Consider the following 23,956-nt stretch of genomic DNA (forward strand, 5'->3'; position numbering starts at 1 on the left):
ATAGACTCAAAAGATGATAAACGTTCAATGTGTTCCTGGGTTAAACAATGGACTTCTTCAAAAGTTTAGCACCAAACTGATTTAAAATAGCTTTAATCTCAACTGTTTGTGCCATTCCAGTAGTTCAGAAATAGCCTCCATATTTAGATTAGCTGAAACTTCTTTCTTTCTTTCTTTCTTTCCAGATTTACCACTTCTTGTGGTCATTTTAAAGTGTGAATAAAGGAGAGGAAAAGAAGCACTTTTGGTTGTAAAATAGGTATAAAAAGTAAAGGTAGGTAGGAGCTGTGGACTACTGCTGTTACTCCATGCTGCAGCCAACCATAAGTCCCTAAATTTAATTTAATGATGAGATTCAGGATATCAAATTGGTCCATTTCAATTCCGTGCAAGAAACAAGCATTGCACATTTTCAAACACTGTGGTAATTCCCACTGTTTAATTGTTTCTCAAATCAGACTCCTGAACACGCTGTTGATCTCCTGAATGAACCGCACACGAGTAAAAGGTTGCCTTTGCTCTCTCCTAACTGATCTCCGCACTGTTTTAATCCTTCATATGCATTAACTAATTGGAGTGCGTTCAGCTTACAAACAAATAAAGGATACACTCACTTGTTTCTTTCAGCACACCATGAAGTCGACTTTCTTTTATTATTCATTAGACACAATGTTGCATTCTTCAACTCCCCAATCACCACCCAGTTAAACTCCTCTGACCTTTTCATTGGCTCACTGCCACATGGATGATCCTGACACTCTCACTCTCCACCTCCCGATGAACGTATGTACGTGACCACAACAAGTGCTTCCAAACATTCTACAGTAAATTTGAAATCTGTGGTTGAAAGTAACTAAGGCCCACTAACAATTGTGCGAATTTCAGGGATATCGTCTCTCCCAGATTAAATGGATGTACCATCGATCTACTTGACTTAATTCTGTTCCCTGTGCAGTCAATTGAACCCACAGCCACTGACAAAGGGGGAATAGTAAGAATACAATATGCTGGAGAAACTCAGCAGGTCAAACAATGTACTTGATGTAGCAAAGATAAAAATACATAACCGGTGTTTCAGTCTTGAGCCCTTCATCAAGGTATGGAAAAATATCAGCAGGCATCTGAATAAAAGGGGAAGCGTGGTCACAAAGGCAGGAAGTAATGGGGGAGAAGGGAGGGCGAAGTGAAGACAAAGGGGGAATGACGGAGCAAGGTATTCTATGTGTCATTTGAGAAACTGAACCAGTACTTGAATGGCCAAGGCATTAAAGGCTATGGACCAAGTGTTTGTCAGTGTGATTTATATCGATGAGTAATTGATGGTTAGTATAAATATAGAGGTCAAACCAGATTTGGGTATAGAAAGATGGCATGCTGGTCTGGAGGTGTATACCACTTGAGAAAATTACTTATAATTTAAGAGACAAATATATATTTTGGAAGATATGGAGCCATTATTTACAAAATATGGGTGTTAATATTTAAATGAAGCTCTGACATTCCCCTCTCCTTAAGGTCTCAGTATATTATGAGAGACTTTAAAGTAATAGGCACCCCTGTTGAGGGTCTCTTGTCCCATTCTTACTCTTTTTCTTTTTTGCTTTCTTTTAGCAGGAAAGAGGGGGGAAGGGTGGTATATATATGGGGGGTGTTCATTCTTTTTCTTAATATACCACATTATTTTCATTGTTTTGAATTATCTTTATGTGTTTTATTGTGTGGTTTTAAACTATAGAGGTCAAAGCACTTGAACACACTGGTGGCAGACTATTGGCGACTTGAAGTGAGGTATCCATGCAGGCTGAGGGTGACGGCAGTCAAGGGACTCACACCAGGTTGCTGACTCTGGTATAACCAGGGGGCCTTCAGCGCCTGAGGTTGTTCAGGAGAGCTTCTTGCACTCAGCCCCTCTCAAATTCTGCTTCCTATGAGCCAGTCTCTAGCAACTCACAGCCTGTCTCAGTCCTTCAGATGCTGAGCCCCTTGCTGATCTGCTGCCGTGGTCACCTTCCCTGTAGGGTCATCTCCTTTGCTCCTTCTCAATGCAGGACATTTTCTTGTTTCTGGTCCACTGCTCCATTAGAGTCTGCAACCCCTCATGGTATGCTGCACAATACTGGCGATGCCATCTTGGGCACGTACCTCTGTGGTTGCAGTCTTTTTTAAACAATACCATCGGCTCCTTTAATAGGATGTTTAAAGCTCGTACAGAGTGGTAAGCATCAAGACTAGGAAGTAGGAACCTGCTGAGCAGCGCTGTGTCTCACTCCCCACTCTCCTGTGTCAACACCAGCCGCAGCGTTGCTGTTACAGCAACACTATTTTTTATATAGACCCTTCAGTCAACAAGAATCCAGTTCGACTATCAATTACCTATTTATACTAACATCTCATAAATCCCATTTTTTTCTCTGAACATTTTCATCATCTCTGTCCCTCCCTAATTCTCAATGAGGAATATATGTGAGGATTGAATGCTTTGCAGTCAGACTATTTAGACTTACTAAGTTGTCCATGTCTCAAACTCTTCAAACTAAAAGCAATTGCTTTCACTATAGCATGTTTACCTCCAAATAAAAGTACTGTGCACACCAATGTTTACAGTCTTTAATCTTTTAAAGAATATTCTGCTTTATTTTCTTACTATCAATGTGAATAATTCACTTACTCCCACATTATTCTCCATCTTCCACTTACTTAGCCAGTATTCTGCTAACAAATTACTTTTCCATCTTGGTTTGCACGATCAGCAAACTTAGATACATCAGGCAATCTTGATACATCAAGCACAGCTTCCCTATTTAAGTTACCAAAACACACATACAAACAATCATCTTTTCTGACATATCAAACATAACACAATTATTTTTTCTTTCTATATTTAGTTTGTTCACTGCTGCTAAAATATTACATCAAGTTCTTGTCCTCTAAACTTGTGGAAGTATTTCGTGCACCAACTTACCGAATGCTTCTGAAAATCTATACTCACTTCCTTTCCCCCAATATAAATGTCAAATACCATTTTCCTGTCATAGACCTTGCATAGACTTTCCCATGTAACCACAGGAGATCTAATACATCCCATTTTACCTTGCCCTTTTCCAGCATTCAAGAACTCAAAAGTCCTTCTGAATGATGACAGTGGGATTCCCATTGGCCTACCACTTTAATTCTCTGTCCCACTTTGTTATGTGAGGGAAAATCAAGTTTGAGTGGTTCCAAGAGCACCGAGTCTGAACATAGGCTTAATAAAAGTGATCTTCTTTCTCTTTCACACACACACATTCTCTCTCTCGCAGGATCACACAATACAATTACATGGACACAACAAGAACTACCTGGTACTCGCAACCAGCTGCGGAAAGATAACTTTACAGTCAAGGAATAAAATATGATACCCGCCACCCCTTGATGCAGTGCAGGCACTGCTCTCAACTAAACTAGATGAGGAACAATGGTTTCTACAACCTAATACCACAGCTCCCAACTCTTTATCACCTACCAAGGACTCTTCAGTGTCGCCCACAGTTCCCAACCTGGAGTGGAGCTGGGGTTAGTCCCAGGGGAAGAAAAAGAGGTAGGTTTTATGGTGCAGTCAGCTGGAGTGTCTGGTCCAGGTGTGGATTCGCTGATTACAAGTGCCAATGGTCAAGTGTACACTAATCTGTGGGAGGAGACTGACCTTGATTGGCAGGTGAGATGACTTCTGACTAGGTGCCCACAAGTACGATCACATGACACATGTGATCCTCTGTATTGCACACTCTCTGTCTGACCTCTCCTGTCTTTGGCCTCATACGTGGTTTGACCTAAACCCACATTAAGCTTGAGAAGTCACAACTCTCTTCCAGATGGACATATTGCAAACCTCAATAACTTTCCTGTTTGTATCACAACTGACCAGTTCTGATGAAAGAACCTAACAGATCAGTCTACATTTATGGAAAGAAAAAAACTGAGTTATTTTATTGGTGGATCCAGTCTTACAGTTTTGTGCTAAAATTTATTTACTGGACAGCACCAAAGGAGTTATGTCACAAAGACAACCTTTGTCTCTATCTTTGCTCTCTGCTCCCCACACCTGAAGTTTGGATAAATGCGGGCTGACTTGGATCAGTCAAGCGGAGAAGTAAAAATGGGTTGGCTTTTAGTTTTGGATGCTTTATGTTGGTAAGTTAGGTTAGAGACATATAGTATTCCTGTGGTGCAATTAGGCAATCTTAGAAATGGACCACATCCAAAGTTAAAAATTAATCTGAGCATCCCATAAGTATGCTTGACATTAGCCAAATCTTGAGTGGTCTGGCTCAGATTCAGGCAATTTTATGCAGTCATAATGGTGACTGTGTGGTGGGTGCCAAGTACAATGGCTTCATTATTTTTCTCCACTTAATGATAGGAAGTTTGTGTTTATCTAATATCAGATGTCAGGAAGCACTGAGATATCTGAGACCATGAAGAAGTCACGAGAGGTGCTTGTGAGAGAATCTAAATTTTATTGTTATACATATGGAACTTGAGGTTGTCTCAATGAATTCCAAGGGAGACATGTAAATGAAGCACAACATCCTTGCCAAACACCAGAGGTAACAATGCAGAACTGAGAAGGGAAGCCATTTTGTGAATGCAAAAGGAAAAAAATGAATCCAAGTAGTTTCATCCAGCTGGACAAAGAAGAAGTCCTGGAAGAAGACAGAGTGATACGGTTTGAATTGCAAAGAATGCACTGGGAATGGCTGAAAACCAGGTATGAAGGAATCAAATAAACCATAAAGAGAAAGGTGGGACACAATGTTAGACCGTTGTTCATAGCTTCCAGTCCTGCTTTCAATATCAGTAATGATACAGTTGTATGTACAGACTGGCCCGCCCTCCTGATGACATCCTCTCCTAGACTCCTCCCATGTGACCCAGGCCATAAAGGTCGAGTCCCCTCTTCCTCTTCTCATTTTCCCCAGCCTTAACCCGGGCTAGCAATCTCTAGGGTAATAAAGTCTATCGTTCTCCTCAGTCTTTGTCTGTATTATTGGGGCAACTGGTAGCGCCCAACAATACCATAACAAATTACTTATTAGTTTGCTCATAGAAGTACATTCTCACTGTACTCAGTGTAATGTGACAAATAGAAATTGTAAGCCTGCAGGATGCAACAAATGATCAACGCTTTTGGAAGAAATGTAGAATCAAAGTCGGATTAATTAAATTGAAGAATAATATTATCCATCAGATCTTTGAACAATACCCAAGGCTCAAAAATGGAACCTGAATACTCAGTAGTTTAATGAGAAAGTCAAAGAGTACACAAAATTCAGCAGGCCGTGCTGCATTCGTGGAAAGGAATAGGCAGTCGACGTTTTTGGGCCTGAGCCTTTCTTCAGGTACCTATTTGGTTTTATGGATAAATTGAACTTATAGAGGATATGAGGAGGGAAATTAGAGAAGAAGCTTGGAAGCAGATGAAATGAAAACACGGTGCTGGAGAAACAAAGTATGCTGTTTGACCTGCTGAGTTTCTCCAACATTGCGCTTTTACTTCACTCACTGCATCTGCAGGCTTTCATGTTTTAAAGCAGATGAAACGAGTTGAGAGAGAGACAAACAATATTATAGTGGGGAAAATATGCTTCCTTAATGATAGTCTACTTGTGTATGTGGTGTAAAACTTAGTTGGGAACTTCATATTCTATCAGTCATAAGGATAGATGAGATAATTGTTTGCAATAAAAACCAGATGTTTGCATTGTAAGATAGCAAGGAGTTTTTACAGATAACTTTATGTGGCCTAACCCAGTCTCCATGATTAATTGTTAAACATTGCCCACAATAGGAATTCAATCCTATCATCCTTGAACAGAAGAGAATGTAGATGATAGTAAACAAACCGAAATACTGGAGGAACTCAGCTGGTCTTTTCAGCATCTATAGGAGACAATGATATATCGCTGATATTTCGGGCCTGAGCCCTTCCTCAAAGAGAAATCAGAAAAGGCACAAGCAATATATGTCAGAAGGTCACAGAATTTAAACAATGGGGAAGGAATCCAGGCCAACAAAATTTTACTTAGTCCCTTATCATATCCAATTAGGTAAAATTGATCCTATCTGTGCGAAAGGAGACAAGGAATGGTGAGATGTCAGTGGGATGGGGGTGTTTTTTTAAAATGAAAGCCAGATAAGTCGATATTTAATGCCATCCGGCTGGAGGGTGCCCAGTCGGAAAATGAGGTCTTGTTCCTCCAATTTACAGGTGGTCTCAGACTGGCAATGCATGAGACCAGGACAGGCTTGTCAGAAAGGGAATGGGATGGAGAAATGAAATGGGTAACTACTGGGAGATCCATGCTATTGCGTGGACAGAGCCAAGGTGCTCAACAAAGCAATCTCCCAGACCTCATCTTCCGACTGGGCACCCCCCAACCAGATGGCATTAATATTAACTTCTCTGGCTTTCATTAAGCTCCCCCACCCCCACCCCACCCCCCCCCTTCCCCTGTCATCCCTCCTTTCCCTGTCTCCTTTTGCATAGACGTGACAAATCTTACCTTGCCCCTTATCACATCCAATTAACACCTTTTGTTGATCTGGATTCCTCCCTCATTATTTGAATTCTGAGACCTTCTGATATATCCTGCTTCTGCCTTATCTGATTTTTCCTTGAGGAAGAGCTCAGGCCCAAAACGCTGGCGATATATCTTTGTCTCCTATAGATGCTGAACAGACCAGCTGAACTCCTCCAGCGTATTTGTGTGTTTCCTACAATCACAGCATCTGCAGCCTATTGTGTTTCAGAGAATGTAGGTGATGCCAATTTAATGGGAGGAGTCAAGCTGAGAGATTTTTTTATTGAAATTAAAGCATCAAACAGAGAGCTGACTATTAGTGTATTGAGATGGGATTTGAAGTCAAAACACTGGAGCAACCCTTAATTTTCCATCTCCAACATTGTCATTGATTTTTCCGGTTTCTGCTAGTCTCTCCATTCTCCCTCCCTTCCCTTTCCATTTGTCTTCTTTCTTCCAGCTCTACACCACCTACCTTCTCCATTTTCAGAGCCATCCCACCCCCCTTCCCCTGCTTGGTAGTGGGACGTCCCTCCCTTATCCATCTATTACCTCCTGCCTGTGAAACTGTGCTCCTCTCCTTCCTGCCCCCCCCCCCCCCCCATCATTTTATTCAGGCACTTGCCTATATCTTGTCATACCCTGATGAATGACTCAGCCCAAAATGTTGGTTATGCATCTTTATCTTTGTTCTTTAAAATACACTGTTTGACCTACCTTGTATTTTTACTTCAAACCACGGTGTCTACAGACTTACGTGTTTTACTGGAATTTGAAGTCACCAGGTATGGAGGAGAAAAATGGCAAAGATTTAAAGTTTTTTTTTCTGATATTTGAGAACAACGAAGTATGTTAACGGAGAAGCAGCCAGGATTGGACAAAATACAGGTGCTCCCCTATTTAGAATGGTTCGACTTACAATTTTTAAAAGTTACAATGGTTCAAATTCATACTTCCAATTTAGAATTCCAATCTGTTCCCACGCTTGCGATATGTGGTACTCTACTCTCTGATGATGCTGGGCGATGGCAGAATCGCACGAGAGTATCATGCAGCATATTCTGTCATGGTGCTGACTCAACCATGCTCACAGTCCCTGTAGTGATCACGTAATAGAATGGAATTGATGACCCTGTCGCTTAAGCATCCCCACCATTCCGCAATTAATTTTAGTGCAATGCTTCAAACATTCTTCATGCCCAATGTACTTTCAGCTGTGTTCATTAATGTTTTTTTTTCAGTGTGGAATAAAAGTATTCAAATTTTAATTATAAAAAATAGTAGGTGTGGTATTCTTGTTTGACCTACAATTTTTTCGACTTACGATGGGTTTGCCAGAACGTAACCCCATTGTAATTTGAGGAGCACCTCAAATTGATGGACATAGAATGTCCATCAGGGCAAGAATTGTATTTCATTGAGACATCATACCACATCAGTTAAAATAAACAGAAAGCAAATGCTGGAAATCTGAAATAAAAACAGAAGGCTGGAAATATTCATTGGTTTAGGTAACAGTGCCAGGAAAAGAAGAATCAGAGTTTCAGGTTGATGATCAACTTATCATCAGATCAACTTATTTCTGATACACATTGGGGATGCTGAAATCGTTGAATTCAATGTTAAGATCTGAGAACTGGAATGTACCAAGTGAGATGCTCATAGAGCCATAAGAAGACAGAAAGATTCAACATGGAAACAAACCTTTCAGCCACAACGACCATACTGATTATCAATCACAGATTTACACCAGCCATTCTCAAGGGGGAGAGGCGGGGGGTGCTGCTGCACCCCCTGTGGCCACAGTACATTTAAGTAAAAAGTAAGTCTGTAGACATCGTGGTTGAAGTAAAAACACAAATCTGGAGAAATCTGCAGGTCAAGCAGTGTCCTTTATATAGCAAAGGTTAAAAAATACATAACCAACGTTTCGGGCTTGAGCCTTTCATCAAGATGTGGAAAGATGTTGACAGGCCTTCAAGGTAAGAAAAAAAATCTTGTTTTCTTTTCACCTCACCTATCATAAATACTTCTAATTTTTTTTTGTGTAGAAGAAACCAAACCTTGACTGCTACACAGGCCCATAAACTTTGAGCCAAAAATAGGTTGAGAATGGCTGATTTAAACTAATCTACATTAATCTTATTTTTTTTATTGTCCCCACATTCTCATCAACTCTCCCTGGATTCTACCATTCGCCTGCACTGCAGGTAACAGGCAGTGGTCAGTCAACCTATAATCTTTGAAATGTGGGAGCAAACCAGAGTGCACAGAGCAATGTCACGGGGAGAAGGGGCCTACACAACACAGACAGCACCCAAGGTCAGGTCTCAGGTGCAATGAAGCACCTGTTCTGCCAGTCATACCTCCCTGTTCTGTGATGTTCCTCATGATTAGAATGAGCCGTATTGGAGGAGTGTAAGATACCAAAGAAGAGAGGAAAGAATTAAAGTGACCTGAAAACTCATCGTCTCCCATGTTCACTAAATTTGTCTTCTTCAGTGTGGAGACTATAATCGTGAGCAATAAATGCAGTCCACTTGTTGGCTATCCTAGGGGATGTGTCGGAGTCACTAGATTATTGGAAGGACTAGTGTGGCATTTCCTCTGTTTATCTCACAAGAAAGGTATTGAGTTTTTATGGAAATGGAAGAGTGAACCAGAATGCTGAAAGGGAAGGAAAGAGGAACATATGCCTATGATAAGGTGTGGCTTTATAGAGGACCATCATTTGAATATGAAGGCTAGTAGAGTGGAATGAGAGGTCAAGGGAAATCTTTAACCTGGTTGGGAGAGGCGATAATAATAGAAGGGAAGGAAATAGGGCTGTCATTGATGAGAAACCAATTAACCACAGTGGGAGGGAAAGCACAATTGGGGAAAAATGAATTTCTCTCAGCAGCATTAATTTGGAAAAACAGATAGAACAGAAATGGTTATTTTCAAATTATTTGGTTATTCCTCTCATTTTTTTTCATTCTTAAGATATGCAATTTCATCATACCTTTTCACAACATACTGCTTTTGGCATGTCGGTGTGCAATGTCCTGACAATCAGAATACTAAGTAAAAATAAATGAGATTTTAATGTTCCAAATATTATCTTTGTTCCTTGGCAGCCACACTACCTTTATTTACTCTCACCAAATTAAAAATATATGTATTTACATTCATTTTTAAAAATTAACCTATCATTATTTGCATCCACATTAAGCAGGTTATATCTAATGGAAATTCTCAGTATACTAAAATTTGCCAACATTAATATTCACATGGCATTCCCCAAATACTACTGTAATTTTGAAACCAAATCACATATTAATTTATTTCTGTTAATGCTAAGATACCTCCTCTTAGGCAGTAGCAAATGCCATTCATTCATTACTTAATGGTATAAAGCACACATGTCAAACTCAGTCCCGCGAGCCAAATTTGGCCCGTGATATAATTATATTTGGCCCGCAAGATCATATCAAATATGTATTAGAGCTGGCCCGCTGGCTGCCGCGCCAGTATAGCGCATGCACAGCTAATACTACAAATCCCAGAATGCTTTGCAAATGCGTTGGCGCCGGCCCGTCAGCCCGCTAATCGCCCCCACCTCCTCTCTTTACTTTCATTAGCATCTGCGACCTGTCGCCCAACTCACATGTAATAAACCCCTTACGAAAAATGGCCAAACGAAAGACAGAAAACAGGACCTTTCAAGACAGGTGGGAGGTAAACTCTGACCCCAGAGTTTGATGAACTTGCATCTAAGAAGAGATGCCAAGTATCTGGTTTAGACCCAGGTGCATCAGAGTAAATCACAGTGTAGCAAGCTAAGCTTGGATTAATATTTTCTTTGGTTAACTTTAGACTGTTCATAGTTGAAAGATTGGATTTTCATTGAAGCAAGTTGTTATTTTTTTGACTTATTGGCTTGTGAAAAAAAATACATTTAAAAGGAGCTTAAAGGCTATAGAGAAATATTATTTATTGAATATTTTATTTCTCATTTGTTAATGCTTCTTCTGGAAAGAGTTTAACCAAAACTATTATTAAGCATTTATTTTAATAAGAAAAAGTTTAACATTACATATGTTGAAAGAAAAGAAAACATGCAGATGTTGTTGAAAATTTTCAATAAATATTTAGTTTGGCCCACGACTTAGTCCAAGTTTTTAATTTTGGCCCTCTGTGAATTTGAGTTTGACACCCCTGGTATAAAGTAATATGTAGTCCCTTTTCTGCACTCGGCCTGGTAATTACCCAATTTTAACTTTTAGTAAGTTAGTCATGCATGCATCCAACATACTTCAAAAAAGTGGAGAAGGAGAGCCTTTTTCATGCTATAAATTAATATTCAACCTCTTTGGTTCTGCTTTCTTCCTGACCTTATGCTTTACCTGATCATTCATCCTTATCAGTCCTGATTTTATTTTTTCTGCAGATTAATTACTGACTCTTGATTATTCTTATCTGATTCTATTCTGGACTTCATCCAGTGTTGGTGCTGCATTTAATGTTGTTTTATCTATTTTAATCAATTTCTAGACATGGCTGCATACAGATTTATTATAATTGAATAAATAACTTATATTATCTTGTTCTTCATTCACCATATGTGGAAAAAAATTGTTATTTAAGAAAGATGGAAATGTAGCAGCTCGCACACAGACTGGTCCACAAAATGGCTGATGAATGCAGACCTGAGGGTGACACCGGCCAACGTCCCAGGTGACCTCGCACATAGCTCCCACATCTATTTTCTGTTGCTGAATTAACTCTTTCCTTGATAAAGAAAAATCTTCACTCTCACAATGACCCTGTTCTTTCAAAAGTACTTCAGAAGTACTGGGCAAATCTCTATCAACTGGATTTTCTTCAGCTGTCATCATTTCCTTTGTCCCAGACCTAGTTACCACATATGCAGGATATATCTCACCATCATCTCTAACCGCATCCTTACTAGGCCGATGTGTCAATCTTAAAACTGACCCAACTTTATCCCCTGCCAAATCATTCCCCATCAAAAACGAGACACCCTGCATGGGTTACTTTGGAATTACTCCTTCTACAACAGGTCCTTTGACTAATTCTGAATTCAGCACAACCCTGTGAAGCGATATTGTCTCTACGTCACCTCCAACACCTTTAATCAAAGTTGTCTCCCCTGTATCAGTCCTTTGATCCACAGTTAAAACAGTTTCTAACAACAATGATTGAGGAGCACCAGTATCTCTAAAATTTTTAACTGGAACCTGTGGTTCTCCCTTATCATAAGGAGGCACAAGATTTACCTCTCTACTAGCCAAAAACCTCTCCCCAGGAGTTACAGCCTCAGCTCAGTTACCTTTCTCTATCTCTATTCTTAACTTCTCTAATTGAAACTGTCTGTCCCTTTCAGCTACCTCTATCTCAAATTTCCTCCATCTTTCAGCTTCCTCTGCCTCATCTTTTTTCTCTCAGCCTCTGCTCTTTGCTTTTCAACTTCATATTGTTGTCTCTGCAACTCAAAAATACGTTTCTCCCTTTCTTCTTGCACCCTCCATTTTTCCAATTCCTATTGCAATTCAAAAGATCTATTCTCTGGAAAATTTTCTAAGTCTTTCTCAACAAATTTTCCTTCACTTATATATTTCACTATAATCCTCTGTATTTGTACTTTTCTCATCCAATATTTAACTTCAGCAATATTCAATGTCTTAGAAATAGCCATCAGTTCCTCTTTTCTCTTGCTCTGCAAGTTAGCTTGCAAAAATAAAGCTTGCAAACAAAAACCCAATCAACTAATAAACCATCAAATTGCAATATTCAAATCCTAAACTATGAGCCCCCATAAAATGTTACGGAGTCCAGAGGACCCCAAAAACCAGCAGCAATGGATATTCACCACAACATAAAGGGATACTTAAACAAAAGTAGTTTTTAATTAGATTTGAACAAGAAAACAGAATTAAACCTACTTAACTAACCTACTCAATCGCCCCTCTAACACTAAGCACAGGAATGTGTAATGTAAATTTAAGATTAGAAAAGTTCTTTGGATCTGTTGGAATATAGGGGTTAATTAATCATAGAAAATATGTAGAATATATGCTTATGTACTATTCATTTTGTATATATGAATCCAGTACTATGTAACAATTTAATATTTATCTCATGGTGAAGGGAAAGAGTAATGTAAGTAAGGGGCAGCCACAGTATGTAGCAAAGTTGGCTGATTACAGTAGGTTTAGAATTGTCTCCTCCCAAAATACAAAAGAGAGGATATGTATCAAACAATTTAGTAGGAAGGTTAAGGCAAAAGGAGATGTTGATTAGCACAGGAGACGATGGCCAGACAAGAACAAAGAGAATCCTGACAGAGACTGTCAGAAACAAAGAGAATGGAATAACTCAGTAAGAAGGCAGAAGGAGGTGTTGAGTAGAACAGGAACATGGCCAAATGAGAACAAAGAAATAATTAGAAATATCTGGGGTATGAATTGATTCGATCAAAACAACAGGATATTCTGGCCTTGAGGATTAAGATGGGAGCTCTACACCCCAGATATCTGCAGAGCAGGAAATTACTTGTGATAAATCTTATGCAAGAAATTTAGCAAAGGGCAACTTTTGTTCTGTATGATAATGAGATCTAGCAACTTTTGTTCTGCATGATAAGGTTGAGTTATATAAACTGTAGAGACTGGACAGTTTACCTTGGTCCCAACAAAGCCTGAAAAACTCATGCAGTTTGGCATGCAGAGTTTTGCCGCCAGCCTTCCAGACATCTGGGGGGATTCCATCCATACCTGCTGCTTTGCCACTTTTCAGTTGTTCGATTGCCTTATATGTCTCATCCAGGGTGGGAACCTCATCCAGCTCTAGCCTTAGGGGCTGTTGAGGGAGCTGGAGCAGGGCGGAATCTTGGACTGAGCGGTTGGCACTGAAAAGAGATTGGAAGTGTTCTGACCATCGGTTGAGGATGGAGATCTTGTCGCTGAGGAGGACTTTGCCGTCTGAGCTGCGCAGCGGGCTTTGGACTTGGGGTGAGGGGCCGTACACAGCCTTTAGAGCCTCGTAGAAACCCCTGAAGTCGCCAATGTCCGCGCTGAGCTGTGTTCGTTTGGCGAGGCTAGTCCACCACTCATTTTGGATCTCCCGGAGTTTGCGCTGAAGATGGCTGCATGCGCGACGGAAGGCTTGTTTCTTCTCTGGACAGGACGGCTTTGTAAGGTGAGCCTGGTGGGCAGCTCGCTTCTTTGCCAGCAGCTCCTGGATTTCCTGGCTGTTTTCGTCAAACCAGTCCTTGTTTTTCCTGGAGGAGAAGCCCAGTACCTCTTCAGTGGATTGCAGTATGGTAGTCTTCAACTGATCCCAGAGGGTTTCAGGGGACGGGTCCGTGAGGCGGGTTGCAACGTCGAGCTTTGCTTTGAGGTTTGCCTGGAAGTTTCCTCTCGCTTCGTCTGACTGCAGGTTTCCAACATTGAACCTCTTTCTGGGGGCTTTATTGTTCCTGGGCTTTGGCTTGAAGTGAAGGTTGAGCTTGCAGCGAACCAGCCGGTGGTCAGTGTGGCATTCCGCGCTAGGCATGACCCTGGTGTGGAGCACATCTTGTTTGTCACTTTCTCGCACCAGGATGTAGTCCAGGAGGTGCCAGTGTTTGGATCGGGGATGCATCCAGGTGGTCTTAAGGCTGTCCCTCTGCTGAAAAAGGGTGTTTGTAATGACAAGTCGCTGTTCTGCGCAGAGCTCCAACAGGAGGCGCCCATTGTCGTTGCACTTGCCGACGCCATGCTTGCCCAGGATTCCTGGCCAGGTTTCTGAGTCTTTGCCGACACGAGCGTTGAAGTCGCCCAAGATGACAACCTTGTCGGCTGTAGGGGTACGTTGGATGAGGTTGCGCAGGTCGGTGTAGAACTTGTTCTTTTCTGCTGGTTCCGCCTGGAGGGTTGGAGCATAGACACTGATGAGGGTGATGTGACGCTTGTTTTGAAGTGGGAGTCGCATGGACATGATTCGGTCCGAGAGGCCTGCCTCAGGATTTTCGTGATGCCACCATCATCACCCTGTACAAAAACAAAGGCGAGAAATCAGACTGCTCAAACTACAGGGGAATCACGTTGCTCTCCATTGCAGGCAAAATCTTCGCTAGGATTCTACTAAATAGAATAATACCTAGTGTCGCCAAGAATATTCTCCCAGAATCACAGTGCGGCTTTCGCGCAAACATAGGAACCACTGACATGGTCTTTGCCCTCAGACAGCTCCAAGAAAAGTGCAGAGAACAAAACAAAGGACTCTACATCACCTTTGTTGACCTCACCAAAGCCATCGACACCGTGAGCAGGAAAGGGCTTTGGCAAATACTAGAGCGCATCGGATGTCCCCCAAAGTTCCTCAACATGATTATCCAACTGCACGAAAACCAACAAGGTCGGGTCAGATACAGCAATGAGCTCTCTGAACCCTTCTCCATTAACAATGGCGTGAAGCAAGGCTGTGTTCTCACACCAACCCTCTTTTCAATCTTCTTCAGCATGATGCTGAACCAAGCCATGAAAGACCCCAACAATGAAGACGCTGTTTACATCCGGCACCGCACGGATGGCAGTCTCTTCAATCTGAGGCGCCTGCAAGCTCACACCAAGACACAAGAGAAACTTGTCCGTGAACTACTCTTTGCAGATGATGCCGCTTTAGTTGCCCATTCAGAGCCAGCTCTTCAGCGCTTGACGTCCTGCTTTGCGGAAACTGCCAAAATGTTTGGCCTGGAAGTCAGCCTGAAGAAAACTGAGGTCCTCCATCAGCCAGCTCCCCACCATGACTACCAGCCCCCCCACATCTCCATCGGGCACACAAAACTCAAAACGGTCAACCAGTTTACCTATCTCGGCTGCACCATTTCATCAGATGCAAGGATCGACAATGAGATAGACAACAGACTCGCCAAGGCAAATAGCGCCTTTGGAAGACTACACAAAAGAGTCTGGAAAAACAACCAACTGAAAAACCTCACAAAGATAAGTGTATACAGAGCCGTTGTCATACCCACACTCCTGTTCGGCTCCGAATCATGGGTCCTCTACCGGCACCACCTACGGCTCCTAGAACGCTTCCACCAGCGTTGTCTCCGCTCCATCCTCAACATCCATTGGAGCGCTTTCATCCCTAACGTCGAAGTACTCGAGATGGCAGAGGTCGACAGCATCGAGTCCACGCTGCTGAAGATCCAGCTGCGCTGGGTGGGTCACGTCTCCAGAATGGAGGACCATCGCCTTCCCAAGATCGTGTTATATGGCGAGCTCTCCACTGGCCACCGTGACAGAGGTGCACCAAAGAAAAGGTACAAGGACTGCCTAAAGAAATCTCTTGGTGCCTGCCACATTGACCACCGCCAGTGGGCTGATAACGCCTCAAACCGTGCATCTTGGCGCCTCACAGTTTGGCGGGCAGCAACCTCCTTTGAAGAAGACCGCAGAGCCCACCTCACTGACAAAAGGCAAAGGAGGAAAAACCCAACACCCAACCCCAACCAACCAATTTTCCCTTGCAACCGCTGCAATCGTGTCTGCCTGTCCCGCATCGGACTTGTCAGCCACAAACGAGCCTGCAGCTGACGTGGACTTTTTACCCCCTCCATAAATCTTCGTCCGCGAAGCCAAGCCAAAGAAAAGAGACTGGACAGTAGAGGTCAGTCTTGGGGAATAGCTCACTGTGCAGGTGACCTATGAACTAACGACTGAACCAGAGCTCTGTTAAGCTTTATTCTTGTGCTGTGTAATAAACTGATTGTTGAACCGAATACCTTCTCCTATCACTTCATTCAACGAACACGCTGGACTCAGACGACACATAAACTAAATTGAGAGTAGGGTAAAGCCAGAGTCTGAAAGATCACAGTCCATCTCACTGGTTGCAAACAATTCTTGTTCTGTGCACAGAAGTCAGTATTAACAAAGTTCACCAGTCTTTTGGTGCTTAACAGGCAAATGGTTACCACTCAGGAGGGTTCTTGTTGGTTTTCAGAGATTCCTTTTCCAGGACATCCACAACTGATTGCTTCTCAATCAGTCTTGCTGACAAAACTTGCCCCCTTCAGATGATCCTCTTTCTTTCAGGTCACCTTTCAGACCGCCAATCTCCTCCTTTGATCAGGCAGCCTTCCAAAATTTGCCAGCTTGTCCTTCTGGAACTGATTTCTGTCTCCTCTCTCTGTTTCAAATATTCTGTGTTTTAAAATGTGTGCGTGCAACCTGCTCTAACAATTCCTCCCAAACCACCTCTAAATACTCTGTCACACAGCCTCAAGAGCAAGGCAAATACGCAGTCCTCCTGAAGGTAGCCTTGGTGGCCCAACTCAAGGGTCTCAACTGGATGGACCTTTGGTCCAGTTGGGGATTCGCACCGCGCCAAAGAAAGACCTCAGTGGCATAAGATGGTTTTGAATCATTCCAGGGGAGTTCCTGGCCCCCAACAAACACCTGGAAGACCCTGCGGCCACACTTGAGAACTTGCAGCAAAAACTAGAATCCCTGATCCTGCATCAACCCCAACCACACGGCCAGTCCAAACATAACGTCCCCAGAGACTTAAAGACTTGTCAATATGTGTTTGTGCAAAGGGGTGCACACTGGCCACCCCTACAACAACCCGAGAGCCCTTACAAGGTCATCAAGAACAATGGCTCCATTATCGTCCTTGACATCGACGGTAAGGAGGAGACATTTACCGTCAAATACCTGAAGCTGGCATATTTGAACCGTAACCAGCTGGTCTCCAGTCCTCTCCTGAGAAGCAGGGGTAGACCACTCAAGTCAACGGACAATGGTTCGATCGCCGGTTCTGGAGGGGGTTCTGTAGATGCCCGCGTGTGGAGACGCGGACGGGCCCACAAAATGGCCAATGAACGTGGCAACCATGCAGACCTGGGGGCGGGGTGACACCGGCCGTTGTCCCAGGTGACCTCCCGCACAACGGGAAGACAGTGAACTGTGGTGGGAAAGCTGGCCAATCCCAGGCCGGCGCTCTGATAACACGATGCCCTGACGTCAGTGCCTGAGGGGCCCATATAAACACAACGGCCAGTGCAATAAACCAGTCTCAATTTCAAGTCTTTGGTGTGCATGTTGTTCTTCTCCATGCCCGCGTAGCGCGACTGCTACAAAAATACATTTAGATAAGATTCCCTCAGGATGTACCAATGGGGCTCAAATGCAAATGGCTTGTGAATTATAATCACAAATTTTGTAAACTAAACGAGAAGGTAGATTGTACCGTCCTCTAATTTATTTGTGTTATTTGACCAGTTGTTCAGAAAATCTACCCTATTTTGCTTCCAATAATTAGACATTTCTTTTGTCTACACCAGCCTCAATTTCACTTAACAGAGTATTTCCTTTAACATGTGGCACTAGAATCTAAATCTTCTGACTTGGTCACACTTGCTTATATGGAATCAATCCAAAATTGGAAAACAATAAGAGGAAAGAGTAATAAAGTAATTTATTTTATAATGATTCTAGCCTTGTATTAGATCTCTGTCAAATTGTGCTGCAGAATTTGAAATTATTGACATTTCCTGGAGAAATAAAGGACTGATGTTAGTTCTTTTATTTTCACAATGTCAGGAAATATTAAAATATCATTCATGCTGTGCAAGCAAAATAATTCATTCACTGGGACTTTATTAGATCAGATACTATTTATAGTCATGTAATTAAACAAAAATGCAATATTACTCAAAATTGCTTATAGCCTGCCATAAGGCAGAGAAAAATTCGCCCTTACTATTGTCCATTACCCCTTCAGTCAAAGAAAGAAGCCCTAAGAGAGAGTCCACGAGTGTCAATGGATTCATTTCCAGTGATCCTGCAGCCTCTGAAGCCACATAAGACCTCCATTCAGTTCAAACCTTCAGCCACCTGATCTCAGATACAACCCTCTGACATGCTGAGGAAGCCATCAGTGCCCAGGGCCCTTCTAGAGACCTTCTTGCCCTAGCAGCAGCTCAAATCCCGGATTTCATGAGCCAGTCTCCAGCAGGCCCGTGTGAGTCCTTTGTCTCCAAGTTGCCAGCAGCCTGCAGTCTCTATGGGTTCCTCACCTGCAAGGAGCCAACAGCTCACCACCTATGTTTGTCCTTCAGCCATAGAGCCCCTCGTTGGACCGCCACCAGTCACCATCCTTAAGGTCATCTCCTCTGCTTCTCCACCTCACTGGGGAGTGTTCTCCCCGTTACTGGTTCCCTGCACCAGACCACTGCTCCCCCAAAGTTTGCAACCTCTGTGGCCACTGTTGAATAAAGGCACCACCACCTTGATCCTGAAGTCGCTGGATTTTAAAAACACCATTGGCTCCTTTAACAGGCTGTTTAAGCCCTCGTACGGAGCTGTCATCAGTAGGACTGCGTGGTAGAACCTTTTGGAGGAAGCCCTGTGTCTTCGCTCCCCACTTTTACTGGGTGATAGTGCTGCCGTTACAGCAGCTCCAGCAGGGTCGCCATTTTTTTTTAAGAGTATGTCTTTCAAAATCTTTAATTCAACAATGTGATTTTTTTTTAAATTAGACATACAGTGCAGTAACAAACCATTTCATCCCACAAGTCCGTGCCGCCCAATTTACACACAATTAACCTACATCATCCCCCCCCCCCCTCCTGGGTATGTTTTGAAAGGTGGGAGGAAACTGGAGCCCCCAGGGAAAACCCACACAGACATGGGGAGCGTGCAATTAGAACCCCAGTCCCAATCACTGGCGCTGTAACAGCCTTGCGCTAACCATGCAAAATTTTGAGGTAGTGTATGTTAAATTCCATGTCTGGGCTCTGATGAATGACATTATTTGGAAAGGATGGATTTGTCCCTACCCTCTCCTTAATCTTTTCAAAGGAATCACACCCTTTGCTGCTACTTGGCCTGTTCACCCAGCCCACCACCCACTTCTCATCTTATGACAGTCTCCCATTTAACCACAGGATTTACAACACCTGTGCTTTTAATTCTTCCTTTCCCACTCCCGGGAGATCCCAACCATCTTTCCAGGTGAAGCAGTAATTTTCTTCCACATCTTACATTCTAGTGTAGGGCATTTGGTTTCCGCAATTGTAATCAATAGGAACCAAATGCAAATTAGAAACAAAAAGACTCAGTGGGTCAAGCAGCATAAGTGGCACCTTATCCGCATAATTAATGACCAATATACAGGAACACAATCCTTTATCCGAACATTTAAAATCCGGAAAGCTCCAAAATCCGTCAAGTGGGGAAAGAGACAGCAGTGCGAGTCGGGCGATTGGGAGAGTGACAGGCAGCGCGAGTCGGGCAGGCGAGGGGAAGAGACTGGCAGTGTGAGTCAGGCAATTGGGGGAGAGACCGGCAGCGCGAGTCGGGCAGATGAGAGGGAGAGACCGGCAGTGCGAGTCGGCCGATGCGGGGGGAGACCAGCAGCACAATTCAAGTGGTTTAAATATGGCTTTCCGAAATCCAGAAAAATCCAAAATTCGGAACACATTGTCCCCCAAGGGTTCCAGATAAAGGATTGTGTACCTGTACCAGTTAATGCTCAGGAATCGGCACTCAGGCGTCAAATCACCTCAGGGATGGATCACCTAGGGCACACATGTCAAACTCTGGCCCGCGAGCCAAATTTGGCCCGTGATATAATTATATTTGGCCCGCAAGATCATATCAAAAATGTATTAGAGGTGGCCCGCTGGCCGCCGCGCCAGTATAGCGCATGCACAGTAACCGCTGTGTCCCAGGGTGAGAGAGAGAGAGAAAAATCCTGGTCCTTGAAAAGTAGTGGTGGGTGGTTTTATAAACACGCTGTCGTGTCCCCCCGCACACCCCCCCACCGCAGCGCAGCCTGGCCAGTGTCAGGGGAAGCCAAGGCCGCTTCCCAGCGCCCGGAACCCCAGTGGCTCAGCGTTTCTTGGAGCTGCAGATGGAGTTGGGATGCCGGAGGGAAGATTGGGGCTCCCCGCCGGGCGATGGGGGTGCCGGCTGCCAGCCGTCCTACGCCTTCCCACCGGACCAGCGGCGGGTGCCCGGAGTACACGTGGAGAGCGAGGCTTGTCGGGCAGGTAGGGTGGAACCCCCCGCCAATCTCTGGAGTGGCGTGGGCTGGATCGGGATTAGCCGCGCTCACCTGCTCCTCCACCACTGACCGGGATCCCAGCGCGGTCCAGAGCGCGGAGACTGCCCTGGAAAGGTCCTGGGACACCGGCACGGAAAGAAGAGCAGGGTCCGTAGAACATTACAGATCAGAAACAGGCCCTTCAGCCCTTTGACTCTACCTCGTGAAAACCCAACACTGGAGAAACTCAGCGGGTTAAACCGTATCCTATATCCAGCAGAGAGGTACCTGACAATGTTTGGCCCTTGATCCCCCTCATCAATGTATGAGCGAAAGTCTGTGGTTCTCGTAAAAACACCAGAAGGGAGAAACTCAGCAGGTCAAAGGGGGTCCGGGAGAAACTCAGCAGGTCAAAGGGGGATCCGGGAGAAACTCAGCAGGTCAAAGGGGGGTCCGAGAGAAACTCAGCAGGTCAAGGGGGAGGGGACCAGGAGAAAGTCAGAAGGTCAAGGGGAGGGGGTCCAGGAGAAACTCAGCAGGTCAAGGGGGGTCCGGGAGAAACTCAGCAGGTCAAGGGAGGTCCGGGAGAAACTTAGCAGGTCAAGGGGGGTCCAGGAGAAACTCAGCAGGTCAAGGGGGGTCCGGCAGAAACTCAGCAGGTCAAGGGGGGTCCGGGAGAAACTCAGCAGGTCAAGGGGGGTCCGGCAGAAACTCAGGGGGGGGCCTGACCTCGCCAGGACCGTTGCCCACTCCCCCTTCCTGCCGCAGGCCGACCCACGATTCACAGTGACGGGGCCGCTGATCTGCCAAGATGCCGCCCTGCAGCGAGAGCCGATGCCCCCGCACTGTCGTTGTTCATCCCGATCGCCCACAAACCCCGCTCTCCCACACACAAGCCTGAGTAAGTATTATGAACTTTAATCTCAGGATAAAATGATCTTCCAATAGTTTCATGTCACAGTGATAAATATATTCCTGGTTAAAAATGGTCCTGCACCTGGATACAAGCTCATTAGGCATAAAACTTGAAAAGTGTGTAAATCAAAGGATATCTGTACCAATGGAAAAAGGGCATGGCAAATAACCCTGCTAGAGTTCATGTCCACAATCAGTCACCCATTTGATTGTTTCAGGAATCATGTTATTCTCCCACATTCTCAATAGCCCTCAGATTTTACTATTCGACAGCACACTAGCAACATTTGACAAATCCTCTATAGAGAAATATTATTTATTGAATATTTTATTTCTCATTTGTTAATGCTTCTGGAAAAAGTTTATCCAAAACTATTATTAAACATTTATTTTAATACGAAAACGTTTAACATTACATATGTTAAAAGAAGAGAAAACATGCAGATGTTGTTGAAAATTTTCAATAAATATTTAGTTCGGCCCTCAATTTAGTCCAAGTTTTTAATTTTGGCCCTCCGTGAATTTGAGTTTGACACCCCTGACCTAGGGTGTATCATCCCCGGGTCATCTGATGCCTGGATGCTGATCAGCCGAGTGTGAAAGGAACATGGACTATCCATGGACAAAGTAGTGACGTGATGATGATGTTTTTGTGTCAATGCAGGAATGTGAAGGAAACAAAAAATTAAAAAGGTATAACCTTTGTATTCAATTTACTAGATACATAATTAAGCATTATGTACAGCACAGTACAAGCCCTTTAGCCCCCGTGTTGTGCAGACCTATAAATTTATAATAGGAAAATGGTAGCAGCAATATAATACATAGGCGCACAAATTATAAAGACCATGGAAAAGTCATAATGGGTATGAAATACACGCACAAATAACTAAGTGGATGCATACAACAATCAAGGATAGATAGATGTCTGTGAGAGACAGAGGGAAGAGAGATATAGACAGAGAGAGAGCGCGATGGCGGACCTGCCCTCTCAGAATATTGTGCAGCAGAGGGCTGCGCACAGAATTCTGGAAGGGTTTGTCTGTCATACTTGATGCATAACTCAGACGTCACCGGTGGAGGATAGGTGCCCTTCTCCCTGGGATGCCTGGTGGTGTGTGAAAGGACACAGGGAACCGGTTAACAGTGGTCCAGTGTGAACAACAAAACTGACTTCTTTAACCAGTTCACAGAATGCCAATTTACAATGTGAAAAGGATAGTCAGAGCCCTTCATCAACTCAAGGGTTCCAACTCAAAATGTTCACTATTTTTACCTCGACTGATGCTGCTTGACTCATCGAGTTCCTCAAGCAATTTGTTCCTTGCTCCAGATTCCACTCTATCATGCATCCATAAGATTAGACAGACACTTTACTAAGCACTGATTGGTGAGTAGCAATCAGGCGGATTTTCAGGAGTGATCCCCAAGATTCCTGTTGCCGTCCCCTTTCTATCCAACTCTGACTGGTCTCTTCCACTGTTACACCTTTGGAACAGAGATTAGGAGACATTTCTTCATTCTATTCATTGCCACATTCGGCTGTGGAGGCCAAGTCATTGGGTATATTTAACGAGGTTGATTTTGATTGGTAAGGCATTGATGGTTATGAGGATAAATCAGAGAAAATAGATTGGAAGAAAAATAAATCATCTGAGATTTGAATGCCAGACCTGATTTGGTGGGCTGAATGACCTATTCTGTTCCCAAGTGTTATATTTACTATAAAGCCTCATGCAAACTTGAGGAAAAATATCTCAACTTCTGTATGGGCATTTTGCAGCTTTCTGGACTCAAATCAATTCTCTAACTTTAGATAACTCACTCATTCATTCCGAAGTAAAACATGAAAGCCTGCAGACACTATGGTTGAAGTAAATGCTGGAGAAACTCATCAGCTCAAACAATGTCTTAATATAGCAAAGATAAAAATACATAACCGACATTGTTGGGCTTGAGCCTTTCATCAAGGTGAGTAAAAATGTCAGCAGGCGTCCGAGTAAAAGGGTAAGGCGGTGGGGGGGGGGGGCGGAGGCATTGTCACAAAGGAGGTAATAGGTGGAGGGGAGGATGGAGGGAGGGCATAGAGCACAAACAAGGAAAAGAGGGATGGTTAAGTGAATAGAGAGGGAAGGAGATGAAGAGCTGACGGGCGAAGGATATGAAGAGCTGACAGGGGGAAGGAGATGAAGAGCTGACAGGGGGAAGGAGAGCAGGTTAGCAGAATTAGAAAAGCCTATGCTAATGCAACCTGGCTGGAGAGTGCCAAGATAGAAAATCAGATGCTGTTATTTCAATTTACGGGTGGTCTTGGTGGGATATTACATGAGGCAATGGACAGACATGTGAGCATGGGAGTTTGTCACAGAACTGAAATGGATGGCCACTGGAAGGCCTCTGTCACTGGTGCAGATAGAACGAAGGAGCTCAGCAAAGTG

At 43.6% G+C, this 23,956-nt stretch overlaps 1 long non-coding RNA gene across 2 annotated transcripts in view; it reads left to right on the forward strand.

Annotated features, from left to right (window-relative positions):
- Positions 1–23,956, forward strand: part of LOC138747869 (uncharacterized) — a 44,153-nt gene that overhangs the window by 13,410 nt on the left and 6,787 nt on the right. For both annotated transcript variants that reach the window (XR_011347700.1, XR_011347701.1), the window contains exon 2: positions 186–274. This is a non-coding gene — a long non-coding RNA (uncharacterized lncRNA). The remainder of the gene's footprint in view (positions 1–185; positions 275–23,956) is intronic.

The sequence above is a fragment of the Narcine bancroftii genome, chromosome 1 (genome assembly GCF_036971445.1).
Source record: "Narcine bancroftii isolate sNarBan1 chromosome 1, sNarBan1.hap1, whole genome shotgun sequence".
Lineage (NCBI taxonomy): Eukaryota > Metazoa > Chordata > Chondrichthyes > Torpediniformes > Narcinidae > Narcine > Narcine bancroftii.